Here is a 16,434-nt window from a genome sequence, read left to right on the forward strand (position 1 = left end):
TGAGCGTGTGCTATTGAGTCTCCGTGAACAGCTCTACAAGCTGGCAGGCAGGCAGCCGATGAGCGTGTACTATTGAGTCTCCGTGAGCAGCACTGCAAGCTGGTGGGCAGGCAGCCGATGAGCGTGTGCTATTGAGTCACAGTGAACAGCACTGCAAGCTGGCGTGGTGATAATTTTTAATTGTAATTATTAATATCCCTGGCTTGCGGACTGGGTGTTTGTGACGCCCTTGATCTTCCTTTCCTCAAAAAATATTCCTCACTACCGCCATTCCAATTACACCCAGGTCCACACAATTTGGTGCCAATAGGGGCAAATGATCCACATGCGTCGACGCCCCGAACAAATAGTAAAAAAATAAAATAAAATCCTGCTCTAGAAAAAATGTTCATTTTGACAGGTGGATGCTACATATGAAGTTTGGTTGAAATATCTCCAGTAGTTTTCTAGTTATAAGAGATAAGCTTTACACGCACCCGCTCTTAAGTTAAGTCCGGTGGGACTTGTACCGACAAACTGTCTGTTAATGATATCTCCGCTATTAATCCTCATATCGGAATGAAGCACATGAGTGAGAAAGGTTTAGAAGTTGATTTCCATTAAGGCAGGTAAATTTTCATTATGTTACTGTAGGTTGTATATATTCTGTGCGAGTGCAAAATCACGGCATATGTTTCGTATTAACCCCCAGTCATTTCAGGGATCTAGAAACAATACTGACCCTAAAGCCTAACCAAGGACAGGCGGATTCTAAATATATATTTTGGTAGAAATATATACAGTAGTTTTCGAGTTATAGAAAAACTGACACCAAAGATAAAAAATATGCAGATGGTTATTACACCTGAAAGGGTTAACTGTATGGACATTTCGCCAAAATAATCAATGTACAGACATACGGGCGTTACGATTTTATTTATATAGATTTCCCTTGATAATGTGTTCCGATCCATCACTCCCCGTTATAAATGACCACTTTGCCCGATCTGTCCTCTTAAATTCCAAATTTATCTTCAAATTATGATCATTCCCACTTTTAAAAGCTCCACTCAATCTTTCTCGTCTACTTATGCTATTTCACGCCATATCTCCACTGTCAGCTTGGAAACATACCACTTAGTGGACCAGCTCCTCTCCTTACTACCACGTCTTTCCAGTCCAAGGTTCGCAACATTTTCATAACATTGCTACTTGGTTGGAATTCACCCAGAACAGTTCGTGCTGCTTTCCTTTGCAACTGTTTTCAGCTCCCGCATCAAGTAGTCCTGCTGAGGGTCCCTTACACTGGAACCATTACCCCAATGAAGGCCATTCCTTATATTAACACCTGGGTACTTAGAGTGTTCGCCATGAGGTATTATAACCTCATCAACACAATAATTAAAACTGAATGGACTTTCGTCTTGGTGAAACTAACAACTTGAGTTTTCATCCCATTTGCCATAATATCTTCATCCATCTCAAAACATTGTCTAGGTCCCTGTCCAGTCGTTCATAATTCCGAAATCATTTACTACTCTGTATAGTGAAATGAAATGGCGTATGGCTTTTAGTGCCCGGATGTGTCCGAGGACTTCGGCTCGCCAGGTGCAGGTCATTGGATTTGACACCCGTAGGCGACCTGCGCGTCGTGATGTGCATGAAGTGATAATGAAGACGGCATATACACCCAGTCCCCGTGACAGGGTAATTAACCAATTGTGATGAAAATTCCCGACCTCTCCGGGAATCGAACACGGGACCCCTGTGACCAAAGGCCAGCACGCTAACCATTTAGCCATAGAGCCGGACACACTGTATAGTGATTTCAGTTATTTACTCATATAATTTACACTCATGCTTTAAAAAAAGAACAGAACACATTCTAAGACTAGAGATGGGGAGTTCATATTCACAGGACATGTTCATTAGTACATTGTGCATAATCGATTATCACTTCAGTCATCTAGGTTCAGTATGTATCTTGTTGCCATGCAGGAACTGGGTGCTCCATGGGCACTGATAACTTCTTCCTTGAGTGATAGCAACGTCCCGTAGAAGCCGCGAGTGGCATCCTGGAGTATAGCCATTCATGTTCCACAGTTCATTTGTTGTGGTTCGCATTGGATCACAGCGCCGCGCCCGCCTTTTCACCATATCGCACACATTTTCGATTGGAGAAATGTCCGGTGATCAGGCGGGCCAGGGCAACAGTCTGACATCTGTGACAACAAGAAGGCACGTGATCGCTCATTGTCCTGCTGAAATATGGCGCCTGGGGTGTCGTGCAAAAAGGGTATGGCTACGGGTCGCAGGATGGCATTCGCGTAGGTCAAACTGGTCACAGTGCATTGGACACGTACCAGCTGTGGTGTGTGCTTGTACCCAATAGCAATCCACACCGTAAGGGCTTGAGTTGGACCTGTATGTCTTGTGCGAACGCAGTCCATGTGATGGCTCTCTCCCTGTCTGCGGCGAATCAAAATGCGGCCATCATTTTCAAACAAACAGAACGTGGATTCGTCCAAAAACACTATCTGCTGTCATTCTTGTCCCCAGTGACGTAATTCCATTCATCATTGCAGTTTAGCATGTTTACGCACATTAGTCAAAGGTGGGCGGAGAATTGGACAAGGCGCCGGTACCACAGACCATAAAGAAAGGCGACATACTGTGTACGATGTGTTACACAGTTCCACTGTTGCGCCAGAGCCGAGGAGGACGCAGATCAGCCCAGCAATGTCATTCGGTTGAGGTGTCGTTCTTCTCGGGTGTTGGTCTGGATGGTGCGATCATACCCACCTCGTCGGGTTCTACGGCCCTCTGTGAGCCATTCCGTACAGAGTCGTTGCACTGCCGACACATTTAGTCTCACACTAGCAACAATCTCCCGGATGGATGCATCACATTCCCTCGTGCCAATAATGCGCCCTCTTTCAAACTCATTGATTTGACGGTACGGTTCTCGCATACGCCTGCGACGCATGCTGCACGTCTGCTCAAGTCACACTGATCCATTACTTTCGGTTCATAGCGGAAACGAGAGCCGTAGGCACATTTTATTAGTCGGTGGTGGTGCACCGAGATATCGATGTGGAACTTGAAAATGAGGGTGACATGGTTCAAATGCTAATCATTTTTTCAGAGCATACCAATGCACATAGCTTCTGAATATGAATTTCCTATCTGTAGCCTTTCAAGGTGGAAACGACGTGAACTAGGTATATAAGTGTTAGAGATTTGGACATACTGATAAAAGTAATTTGAAGGGAATAACTTGAAACCCCGCGCCGTTGTCAATTTATCGGCTGCTAAGTTTAGCCAATCAGATGGCTTCGCAGGTGAATTCAAATGGGTTTAGCGAGGCGGTGTTGCAAAATCTGTGCGTGTCTTAAGACCCAGCTTGAGAGTGCCAATTGAAGAAAAACATTTCGCCAGGGGAGGGCTATGATCACCGACCTCCAAGATGACAAGATCGCAGCATAGCAAGTGATACCGGCTAAAACCCAAGGTGTGACCGGGTTCACGTGTTTTCCTAGCAACCTGTATATTACAATATATAAAGGTCCAATGGTAGAACCGTGGGGGACCCGCCATTTAATCATCACAGGATCACATAACACTTCGGCTAATAATAATTCATTAAATTAAATTGAAGTAAAACCTGAATTTCTGTATAGTTTTAATACTCGATATTTCTACGTATCAAGCCTCCGTGACTCAGGCGGCTGCACGCCGGCCTCTCAACGCTGGATTCCGTGATTCAAATCCCGGTCTCTCCATATGAGATTTGTGCTGGACAAAGCGAAATCGGGACAGGTTTCTCTCCGCGTACTCCGTTTTTCCCTGTCATCTTTCACTCCAGCGACACTCTCCGGTACCATTTAACTTCATCGGTCATCTGCGACAGCCTTCGGTACCCGGCACAATTGCTATACTCGCCGCTAGATGGGGGCTTCATCCACTCCATTTCTGACCCGGTTGAATTACTAGAAACATTCTATGGATTTTTCATTTCCATTCATCAGTTTCTGTGCACTGTGGAATTTCATCCACCCTTTCACTGAATTACGAACAGCTCTAAAAGTCCCTTTGCCGTGCCATAATTCCCAAGATGGCAATATTAATGGGGTGTGGATAGAATTATGTGTGATGTGGTCATTAGAGTTCCGTTATTAAGATTGATGGCGGTACTAGTACAATTCATTACCTCGGTCGTCTCTGATAACTGCTAATTGTGGATGTCATTTCGGGTGGGTAACTGGTGTGCAATTAGCCTGCGCGACGTCATCATTTCTCGATAGCGTCCGTCTCCTCGTAGACAGATGCAGCTGCGACACAAACAAACTCAAATAAGCAGCCGGCAGCCACAAAATCCTCCGCCTCATTTACAACACAGGCGTGCCCCTGGGAATATCTTCAGTGAATATCATGGCTCGATGTTGCCATTTTTTGCTTACATATTGTTACAAATAAAACAGAGTCCGTTTTATAACCCTAATTTATTTCAGGATGGCCCAATAAATGTACACATACACAATTCTATTCTGACTTGAATGACCTCACTCATTACTTTTGCCTATTTACAAGTCTCTCTTCTTTCGGCTCAGCAGGCTGTCCGGCCCGTTGCTATTACCCAGGGACGGCTATAATCATTACTTTCACTTCTCCAGTCATCCCATACAACAGCTGTATACAGGCCGCTGGGTTTAACCCAGTCCGGTCTGGGCCTGAATATCCCTAACAAACGTTATGGACTGGACTATTTTTAGGATTTACAAAAGGTTATATTTCTTTCTTTCTGCTTGTTTGAGCTTCTAGTTTTGAAAAATGTTTGTTTCACGTGAGGTATGACTTGAGATTCTAATATCGTTTATATACTATGGCATGTTTTGCGAATGAGAAAATATGACTAACGGATTGCAAGGTAAGAACAGTTTTGTGAAATACTGTTATATTCATCCTATTTTGACACTGTTCCGGGGAATTTGTGGACAAGAGAGGTGAAAGAAGCTGCCGGGGTGAATGGCTGGACAGAGAAAAGCTCAGAGCATAAATAAAATCACTATACTCTGAAATTTTATTTTTTCCTTACTTCCTGGTTTTAAAATTTGGTAGTTAGAAACCTGAACAGTCCACCTCTGTGGTGTAGTGGTTAGTGTGATTAGCTGCCACCCCCGGAGGCCCGCGTTCGATTCCCGGCTCTGCCACGAAATTTGAAAAGTGTTACTAGGGCTGGAACGGGGTCCACCAGCCTCGGGGGGTCAACTAAGTAGAGGTGGGTTCGATTCCCACCTTAGCCATCCTGGAAGTGGTTTTTCGTGGTTTCCCACTTCTCCTCCAGACAAATGCCGGGATGGTACCTAACTTAAGGCCACGGCCGCTTCCTTCCCTCTTCCCTGTCCATCCCTTCCAATCTTCCCATTCCCCCCGCAAGGCCCCTGCTCAGCATAGCAGGTGAGGCCGCCTGGGTGAGGTACTGGTCATCCTCCCCAGTTGTATCCCAGACCCAGAGTCTGAAGCTCCAGGAGACTTCCGTTGAGGAGGTAGGGGTTGGATCCCTCGCTGAATCGTAGGGAAAAACCGTTCGTGGAGGGTAAACTGATAAAAAGAAGGAGAAGAAAAGAAGAAGAAACTCTGAAATTTTGTTCCTTTACTTTTTCCTGGTTTTAAAATTTGGTAGTTGGAGTTCTGAACAAACAATAACAAATAACAGTTAAATATGAGCTTGTCAGCTCCCACAAAAATAATGAGTCCAAAATCAGGTAAAAGGGAGCCAATTTACAAGGGATGAGCAATTTAGCTCTAAGGGTGAACTATTTCAGAGAGCGTTGCTCCACTTGCCTACCTCGTACAGTAGTTTGAGCTTCAAACGTTAATACAATCCAGCCTCTTAGAAGAACTTCAAAAACTGTCTTTACCGTCGTTTCTGCTCGAAAATCTGTTACACACTCGTTTGTAATTAATGACAGTTTAAACAGGGTCAATAAATGCCCATTCGAAATGACTTTAGTTTACAAAAGAAAAGTTTTAAGGCGGTTGGCCATAAACAAAATGCTAGGAGGCGACACACTTGCACTCCTTTTAAAATCCTTCATGGGCTTATGGCCCGAAGTTGCAGAGGGATTTGAACAATGTCTTAAGGGTTGCCTGAAAATTTACATTTAAAAGGTGATATTAAACTTTAGAATTTTACATTCAGAAAGAAGTTTGAAACCTTCGGCTCTAGTTAAGAGCCTATGGCTATCACATGTTAAAAGATGTCTGCCATTACTCCGAGTTGTTGGGCCTTCCGATGACGCAAACGCTTCCCCTGCCCCCTATTACGCCATACACTCACTAAGAGCGGAACGATGAAGATGACAACTCGGCCCTAAAGCGCCCAGCTTTTATAGCAACTCCGGTGGAAATTTCCAGAATTATCTTGACGTAGGCAGATAATTTACAAGGAAAGTCGTAGTGGTGCTGACAACCTCAGCACACAAAAAATTCTACAAACGCTTAATGTTTACAAACATAGTAAATTGAACATCCATTTAAAAATTAATTTTCTGGCCTCCCGCCAGAGGGGGCACATAGGCTGATAGTAGAGATATCTAATGACTAAGGGTCCAAGTATCTTCAGATACATAGTTTAGGGTTCACAGCAAAGATGGCCTTCTAGGAGGTGCGCAGTTAAACCACACGGAGAAGGTGTACCCCTGGTAAAGGCAATATAAAATGTGCATTGCGATTAAAAAACAACAAAAATAACGAAAATGATATTAAAATATTTTTTCAATATTTTTTTTCAATAACTGTAACGATAATGGGACTTATGATGAAATGTTGTTAGTGACGATAGCTCGGAAGGTGATGTTAGCGAAGATACTCAGGATGAAGATGATATTGAAGCTATAATATGAATTCGAAACATCTTGAATTTCATTATCACTGGAATTCGTTTTACAGCCTACCGCATGTTCCCGCGCCTTCCATATTTGCCTGAATACGTGTGAATATCTACACATTAATACAGTTTTATATTTTCTTGATATGAGAGTTTACGATTACATAAAATATCGAAAATACCATTTTTATCAAGCTCTTGTTTGCGGCGAGACGCCATGTTTTAGAGGAAAATGAGTGCTATTTACTGCCTGTACTATGACGGGCAGGTAAAAGTGTGGGTGACAGTTTACCCATTTATCTTGAATTTCGGTTGAAACTCCATATTACGACTTCCGTTTATGTGCAATCTGGGAGAATATTCTCTAATTTAGCTACGCCGAAGTTGGAAAGGCAGTTTGCTGCGCTCTTATCTCGGACTTTGCTCCTATCGGAGACGCTGCCTTAAGATGGTTGCACATCGTGATGAATCTCATTTGGGTGATGCTATACGAAAAATAAGTTGTTATAATGTAATATATGTATATATTTCCAAATTGTATCACGCTTCATGTCCAGCTCTCACAGGATTTTTAAAAACTTCACAAACTAGCAAGTTGTTGCCACTGTATATGACTACACGAAAGCAATCTATCCACAGCGCTCATATGGAGTAAGGGTATACCACGTTGTTCGTCCGTCGAATGAGGACATTAAGGAAGTTATATTTCTTTGACTTCATAAAAATTGACTACCAAGTATTTACACTAAAGTGAGATAAGTGCTTGCCACTTACTCATTCTAACATTGTCTTGGAAAAAACTAACTACGTAATAAATTAGCAACAATAAATATAATTAACTTCTTTTTTTTTTAATCTGTTCACCCTCCAGGGTTGGTTTTCCCTCAGACTCAGCGAGGGATCCCATCTCAACCACCTCAACGGAAGTGTCCTGGAGAGTGAGACATTCTGTCGGGGAGATCGAACTGAGGAGTAGGACCAGTACCTCGCCCAGGCGGCCTCACCTGCTATGCTGAACAGGGGTCTTGATGGGGAATGATAAGATTGGAAGGGATGGGGTAGGAAAGGGGAAGGAAGCGGCCGTGGCCTTAAGTTAGGTACCATCCCGGCATTTGTCTGGAGGAGAAGTGGGAAACCACAGAAAACCACTTCCAGGCTGGCTGAGGTGGGAATCGAACCCACCTCTACTCAGTTGACCTCCCGGGCCTCCAGGGGTGGCAGCTAATCACACTAACCACTACACCACAGAGGCGGACATTATTATTATCATTGTTACGGAGATATTGTGGAGAGCAGAGGTGAAAGAAGGTGCGGACATGAACGGGTGTGTATACGAAAGTCGAAAGATTAATTTCAAACTTTAAAATTGGCAGTCTTATTTCTTTTCTTAACCATTCCATTTTTTCACTTTTCAAACTTTGAACAGTTACACTTTGTTGAGCAAATAACAATAGATCAGGTACAAATCTAGCTCGAGGGCTTGAGTAACAGAATTAGAGAAAACAAGTTTTATTACATATTCTACATGAGGACAAGTGCTCCCATTAACAGCAGTAAGGAGACGGGTCTTACAATTCGTTTTACATCAACAGGAAGACCATTGTTGCTCTATCAATTTACACTTAGGAATCTATTTTCAAAAATTTCCAGGCCTATCAAAGGCACCTGCTACATTTTACAAAATCAAACAGTATTCACTCTCTTAAATGCTCAACAGTCTGGTACCTTCAACTTGAAAAGAATGAAATAGAGTTTAATAGGGTTAAAAAGTACCCATTGTACATTGCATCACTGCCTTCGTGATGTACAGGCCGTACTGTACCTCCGATGACGTCACGCAAAGAGGCGAACTGTTTCCTCCGTCCGACCCGTGTAATGCAAGGACATGATGCATCTGTACCTTCCGTAATTATGAAACATTCACAAAAGTTGTATTAATATTGCAGGTGAGATCACTAAAACCTGTAATCGTATAACTCGTTAGTCAGGTCTATGTAATTTTGGGAGAAGTAGGTTTGAAGTGCGATCTACGCGGTCAAAGCTTCAGTGTTTTACTCGTCAATGTACCCAACAAATAATTAGCCTGTTATGCATTAACACAAATATGGAGACAACAAACGTGCAATAATTTACTTTCATACCTCTAGATGGCCATAAATAGTTACTTCCATATTCCCGGAAACTGCCGAGGAATGGTTTTTACTCGCATTCATTTTGGGGAGAAAAGGCAGCGTGTACTCAACATTACGAACCCAAGAAATAACGATATGTAGGTTCCATTGGTTACTGTCCACCTTTATACCTTTTCTGTCTCAACAAAAGAATGTTCTGCTGTAAATCTGTGTAACAAGAAAGTCAAAAGCAGAACTCATCATCAGTTCTGGAAAATGACTGAAACATACAGTTTTATTCTTCGTAACAGGTATTTTTGGTTGGTATTTTCGTTTTTCATAAACGTAACCTGCCCCCATACGCAGAAAATGAAAATATTAATGCATATTTACTTTTATAGTTGTATTTTCGCCGTGGTACGCACAAGTTCTTAGCATTGTGACAAATGTGAACTTTTACACACTGTATTTACATTTGCAGCATATTACATTTCCGCAAAAACGTACTATACGATAACAATTAAATGAATAAATTACACGAGAATTATTACGTCCCTTGAATTTACAATACTCACCACGCGAAGAGACCATGCCTAACCTAAACTATGAGGTCTCATTTTAATAACAGCTGTTTACGTAAATCCTGATGTGATAAATTTAAAGAAAAAACATGCAACATAATTAAATATAAATGTTTGTCTCTCAACGGTCATAATTTTCTTAAGAATGCCCCCAATCCTTATGGATTACATTCAAAAGTACAATTTGTAACATTCTCTTAGCTCGCCTCAACTGATCAGCTGATTGGCTCGGCACGCTTTCTACAGTACGACCTCTACATTACGAAGGCAGTGATTGCATGTGGTAAAAATTAAAGATGAAATTTACTGCCCAAAACCAAAATGGTGAGAAGGCGAACACTTACAACATTAAATGCACAAAACCGTACTTGGGCTTATGGCCCGACGTTACAGAGGCTAAACCTATACTACGGAGCTGACTAGATGGAGTAAAATATTTAAGTTACATAAATTAGAAGATACACAACGTTACAAAATCATTGTAACCTCGAAATCAAGATGAGAGGGAATACGAGAGGGTACCTCACTCTCTATTCCCCGATTTCGGTTAAGTTCTTTCGGCTTGTTTGAAATTTGCATTTAAAGTTTTTAAATTTACATTTTAGAAAATACATTTACATTACTAAAGATACGAAATCTTCCCCTCGAGCCAGCTTTGGAAGACTACAGATTTTAAATTCGATCTGCAATTACTATGAGCTCGTGGACCTCCCGAAGACGGATGAGGCGGCCCCTCGCCTCCATTACGAACACACTCTTCACTGGAGCGATCACTAACACAACCTGGTCCGAAAATGTGCCAGCTTTTACAGCCGAGGGGAACTTCTGGAAAACACTTTGCTAAGGCCCTGGCACGCCCCAAATTCTAATTGGATAATCAAATAAATATCAAAAGATTTTGATTGGCAAAACAATTAACGCACACATTTTTTCATTGGCCAATGCCTAATGCTGGCGGGAAGAGATAGAAGTGCTGATAACTTCTGAACATCAAAGAACCAAAAATGACACATTCCAGTTTAGGAAACCTTAACATAGAAAATCTATCTGGATTTTTTTTTTACTTAGCGTATGGCAACACAATGAAATATATAACAATATATAAATCATATACTAAAATAACTAGGGCCTTATTACTATTAGACATGAAACAGAGTATACAGTGACAATGTATGCACTTATATAGTGAGACTCAATATGAGTTAACAGCATCTTCTTTACACCAGAGGGCACAACATAAGTTTATAGTAGCTTCCTGTACTAGTTGTTTCACAGTTTTCTTTACAGAGGGCGTCATCCAAGGTGCTTAATTGAAATGTACGGGGAGGGTGAACCTCCGGTAAAATTATCATTATCGTTTAGAGCGAATAAAAGAAACATTAAATAACTATTAAACATTTTAAAAGCCTTATTATTAACTTGGCGCCTACCCTCTTTCCATTGTCCAATCACAGTTCTGTTTTTGTTCTTTGAGAAAATCTTGAAGTTGTTGATTTGTATCCAGTACTGCGCTCGATTTGAGATCTGTTCTCGCCTTCTTGAAGTATCTCCTCACCTCCTGGAAGCGCTGGGCTGAGTGGCTCTGGGTGTAGAGTGCTGGCCTTTGCAGGTTCGATTCTGGCTCAGTCCCCTATAATTTGAAGGTGCTTAAATACGTCAGCCTCGTGTCGGTAGATTTGCTGGCACGTAAAATAACTCCTGTGAGACTAAAATGCGGCACCTTGGCGTCTCTGAATAGCGTAAAAGTAGTTAGTTGGACGGAAAGCCAATCATCCTCCTGGAACCACTTGTCGGAAACTTTAGGGCTGCTATGAAGTATCTGAAAGATTTGATCTATTAATCGCTTCTCCATCCATCCTGAAGAGGTGTTCATAGAATGTCAGTCTTCTTTTTTCCTAATAATCTGCACCAGTCGTTCATTTTCCCGATACATTCCCTTTAACCTCATAGTCATCATCATCATCATCATCATCATCATCATCATCATTTCCCCTTATCAAGCTCCTGCCGGGTCGGGGTATTTATGGCACTTCTCCATCTTACTTTTTCCTTTCACCATTCTTCTTCCACGATCTTGTCCAAGTCGAAATTTCCTCTTCTTTCGCCGCTCTTCACCCATTCAATGCACCTTGTTCTAGGTCTTCCTCTTGCTGACTTGCCCTCGCACTTTGCTTAGAACATTTGTCTTGGAATTATATTCTCCTCAATCCTCTTTACATGTCCAGACCACCTTAGTTTATTCCTTTCAACAATCCCATTTAGCTTTCCTATGCCAGCTTCCTTCCCAGCATCTTCATTTCTCACTCTGTATTTCCTTTTCTTTCCTTCTTAGGAATTTCATCTCAGTGGCTTGAATTCTACTCTCTTGCCTGTCAGCCAAAGACCAGGTCTCAGCTACATAGTACATTTTGCCCTCCTGCTAATCTCCATGTCCACCCTAGCATTTTGCATTAATTCACTTCCTAGGTATTTAAACCTGTCCACAATTTCCAGATTCTGATTTTCAATTTTCACAGTGCCCTTTCCTTGCCTTTCCCCTCTCGAGATCACGAGAGTCTTGCTTTTCTCTGTACTGATTTATATTGTTCAATTAGAATCACTTTTGGACCCATTACCTTGAGAAGAATTTTCTTTCAATTTTCTCAGTTTCTCTTAGACCAGACGCACTCACTTACATGCAGGCATCCCGTTTTATTGTGATTCTGATCCTCGCCTGTGATGAGATTGCTTTCTTCTTACAAAGATTTTGAGTTGTACGAAAAGCACTGGCCATCTTTTCCTGCCTGATATTCTTGGCTTCCTTCACATGTTTTCATTTGGACAATCTCACGAGGTATCAGGACCTGTCAACTCTCTCAATCTTACCACACCTTGCCTTTAGGTAAACTGGTTTAAATGTTCATCATGACCTTTTTTTTCTTTTTTCAAGGAAACCTTCTTTTCTTGCTTGTTCCTTCAGTAGACGTATCTCTTCTCTAACTGTGTCTATGTTTCTGGAGAAGTTCGCTAGATCATCAGCAAATGCCAGGTAATCGGTCTTGATACCGCTCTCCGATCCTCAAATCTGTACTTGGTTCAATGCACCTTTCTTGGACCGGGCAAGTTGGCTGTGCGGCAGCTGTGAGCTTGCATCTGGGAGATAGTAGATTCGAACTCCACAGCATTGAAGATCTATTTCCGTGGTTTCTCATTTTCACACCAGATAAATGCTGGGTCTGTACTATAATTAAGGCCACGACCGCTTCCTTCCCCCTCCTAGGTCTTTCCAATCCCATCGTGGCCATAAGCCTTATCAGTATCGGCTCGAAGTAAAGCAAACTGTAAAAGAAAAAGTAATCTGGGAAAGTTGTTCTTCCCATTTACGGATGACTTCTACACCGTCGAAGAGAACTGGTGATAAACCATCACCCTGTCTGACTCCAGTGTTAATTTCAAAGAACGTAGAAAACTCCCATGATTTGTCTTTTGAGAGAGTGGGTGTTAAGATTTCTCTTAAGATGTCTGTTGTTTTCAAGTCCACTCCAAATTCTGTGAAGATGCTGAACAGTCCTCTCCGGTCAACTGAATCATAAGCATTTTTTGACATCTACAAAGATTACTACAAGATCTTTTCATATGTAATTTTCCAGTACTATTTTGAGACTTCACATCTGTTCAACGCATTCACTTACTTTCTTAAATCCCCTTTGTTATTCAACAAGTTGGCGATCTGTCCGCTCCACTAGCCTATTCTCAAGTGCTTTAGAATGTACTGTATATGTTTCTTGTACAATGGAAATACCACGGCAATTATTATTATGAATATTATTTTATTATTCATATTATTTAATATTGAAGCAGCTTGGGAAAAGTCTTCCACAGAATTGCAAGATTCCTCTCTGTTTTAATCAAGGAGTTTATGGCGGTGAAAGTAGCTTATTGGAATCACTGGAAGCACGTGGAGTAGGTATTAATAAGTGAAGACACTCATTGGTGTTGTGGAACAAACGAGATTGTAATTAAAGGTTACAGAACTCTTCATGTTTATCAAGAACTTGATTTTTTTCAAGGAAGCCTTGTTTTCTTTCTTGTTACTGGAGTAGATGTATCTCTTCTCTAACTGTGTCTATGTTTCTGGACAAGTTTGATAGATCATCATCAAATGCCATGTAATTGGTCTTGATACCCCTCTCCGATCCTTTACTACCTTTACCCTTATTTGGGATGATAGAGGCCCATCCTTTATTTTAATGTAACATGCTGTAGGTTCTAAAGAGAGATTCGCAGTGTAGTCTTACTTCAAGTTACGGTATAAATATTGTTGATTCAGCATTGTAGTAATTACGCGAGAGTAAACTTCGAGTGAGTTCTACGCTTCTGCGCGATTTATGTGAAATGAGAGGATGATATGGTATCGCGGCCCTTGATTCTGCCTTTGAAGAAGCGATGAGCAAGAGGTTAATCGAAACAGAAAATCATTGTTACAGTACGGAAATTCTGAAGCTGACAGATTCTGAGATGGAGGAATTCAATCACGTGGGGAGTGAAGATGTTGGTCATGATACTGAAAGCTTATTAGTGAGTTACGGACGAAAAGTTGTCCTAAAGTCCTTCTGCAGCAAACAACGGAAATCGAGAACAGAAAATTGTTAGGTCTTTCATCCAGGATTGTAAGGTCTACGAAAAACATTAACTATATACTTCAGTGTTTGCAATTCTGTAGATATTCGAAACTTTCAGTTGCTTCTGCTTATTGTTATCTTGGTTTGAATCCTGATTGTTTGTAATTTGTAACTATATAAGACAATATGCCATTTTCTGTTTCATACGTATACAGAGATTTGATTTAATACGAATTGAAGTCTATATCTTTCTCGAAATTTTGCTTTTATTTAATATGAAAACGTTAGAGAATTGGACGCCGGGTCGGGAATACAAAATAGGAACAGGAAGATCAGTTTAAGTAATTAGAATATGTATTTTTCCAGGAGTAAGTGAGATCGCATCAAGCTTCGCAGTTGTCATCAACAGTATTCTGTAAAGGAAAAAAAAAAGAAAGGAAACTATCTTTGACTTCGATGTGTGTGGGTGAAAGCTGGGTGGACTCAACATTTCTTATTGATAAGTTACAAGTAACCGACATAAAAGTACAAACAAGTGCGAATATTCACAGAAGGGTACTCCTTATGAGGAGATAAAATCTACGTTAAAAATGAACTTGAAGGATAAAACTGTTCGCAATGACCAGCTTCGGTTGTGGGGTCATGTAGGTGAGTTTCTGAGGAAAGGTTACATAGGCGAGTAATGAACTCAGTCATAGAGGGAAGGTGAAGTAGAGGGAGACGAAGACGATGATGGTTAGCCTCAGTTTATAACGAATGATTTTGACATAAATACGCTGACTGACAGAGCAAATGCAACACCAAGAAGGAGTGGTCAGAACTTTATGACAATTGCAGGGTAGACTGACGTCACTGAGGTATGCTCATGATGTGAAATGCGCCGCTGTGCTGCGCACGTAGCGAACGATAAATGGGACACGGCGTTGGCGTATGGCCCACTTCGTACCGTGATTTCTCAGCCGACAGTCATTGTAGAACGTGTTGTCGTAGGCCACAGGACACGTGTATAGCTAAGAATGCCAGGCCGCCGTCAACTGAGGCATTTCCAGCAGACAGACGACTTTACGAGGGGTATGGTGATCGGGCTGAGAAGGGCAGGTTGGTCGCTTCGTCAAATCGCAGCCGATACCCATAGGGATGTGTCCACGGTGCAGCGCCTGTGGCGAAGATGGTTGGCGCAGGGACATGTGGCAAGTGCGAGGGATCCAGGTGCAGCCCGAGTGACGTCAGCACGCGAGGATCGGCGCATCCGCCGCCAAGCGGTGGCAGCCCCGCACGCCAAGTCAACCGCCATTCTTCAGCATGTGCAAGACACCCTGGCTCTTCCAATATCGACCAGAACAATTTCCCGTCGATTGGTTGAAGGAGGCCTGCACTCCCGGCGCCTGCTCAGAAGACTACCATTGACTCCACAGCATAGACGTGCACGCCTGGCATGGTGCCGGGCTAGAGCGACTTGGATGAGGGAATGGCGGAACGTCGTGTTCTCCGATGAGTCACGCTTCTGTTCTGTCAGTTATAGTCACCGCAGACGAGTGTGGCGTCGGCGTGGAGAAAGGTCAAATCCGGCAGTAACTGTGGAGCGCCCTACCGCTAGACAACGCGGCATCATGGTTTGGCGCTATTGCGTATGATTCCACGTCACCTCTAGTGCGTATTCAAGGCACGTTAAATGCCCACCGCTACGTGCAGCATGTGCTGCGGCCGGTGGCACTCCCGTACCTTCAGGGGCTGCCCAATGCTCTGTTTCAGCAGGATAATGCCCGCCCACACACTGCTTAGCATCTCCCAACAGTTTCTACGAGGTGTACAGATGCTTCCGTGGCCAGAGTACTCTCCGGATCTCTCACCAATCGAACACGTGTGGGATCTGATTGGACGCCGTTTGCGAACTCTGCCCCAGCCTCGTACGGACGACCAACTGTGGCAAATGGTTGACAGAGAATGGAGAACCATCCCTCAGGACACCATCCGCACTCTTATTGACTCTGTACCTCGACGTGTTTCTGCGTGCATCGCCGCTCGCGGTGGTCCTACATCCTACTGAGTCGATGCCGTGCGCATTGTGTAACCTGCATATCGGTTTGAAATAAACATCAATTATTCATCCGTGCCGTCTCTGTTTTTTCCCCAACTTTCATCCCTTTCGAACCACTCCTCCTTGGTGTTGCATTGTCACTGTCAGTCAGTGTATGTCTTATGGCTGGGGGTGATCCGAACATTTGTCTAACGTGACGTGACCAAATGCGTGACGGAAGTGTAACCACAGCAAC

The sequence above is a fragment of the Anabrus simplex genome, chromosome 1 (assembly GCF_040414725.1).
Source record: "Anabrus simplex isolate iqAnaSimp1 chromosome 1, ASM4041472v1, whole genome shotgun sequence".
Lineage (NCBI taxonomy): Eukaryota > Metazoa > Arthropoda > Insecta > Orthoptera > Tettigoniidae > Anabrus > Anabrus simplex.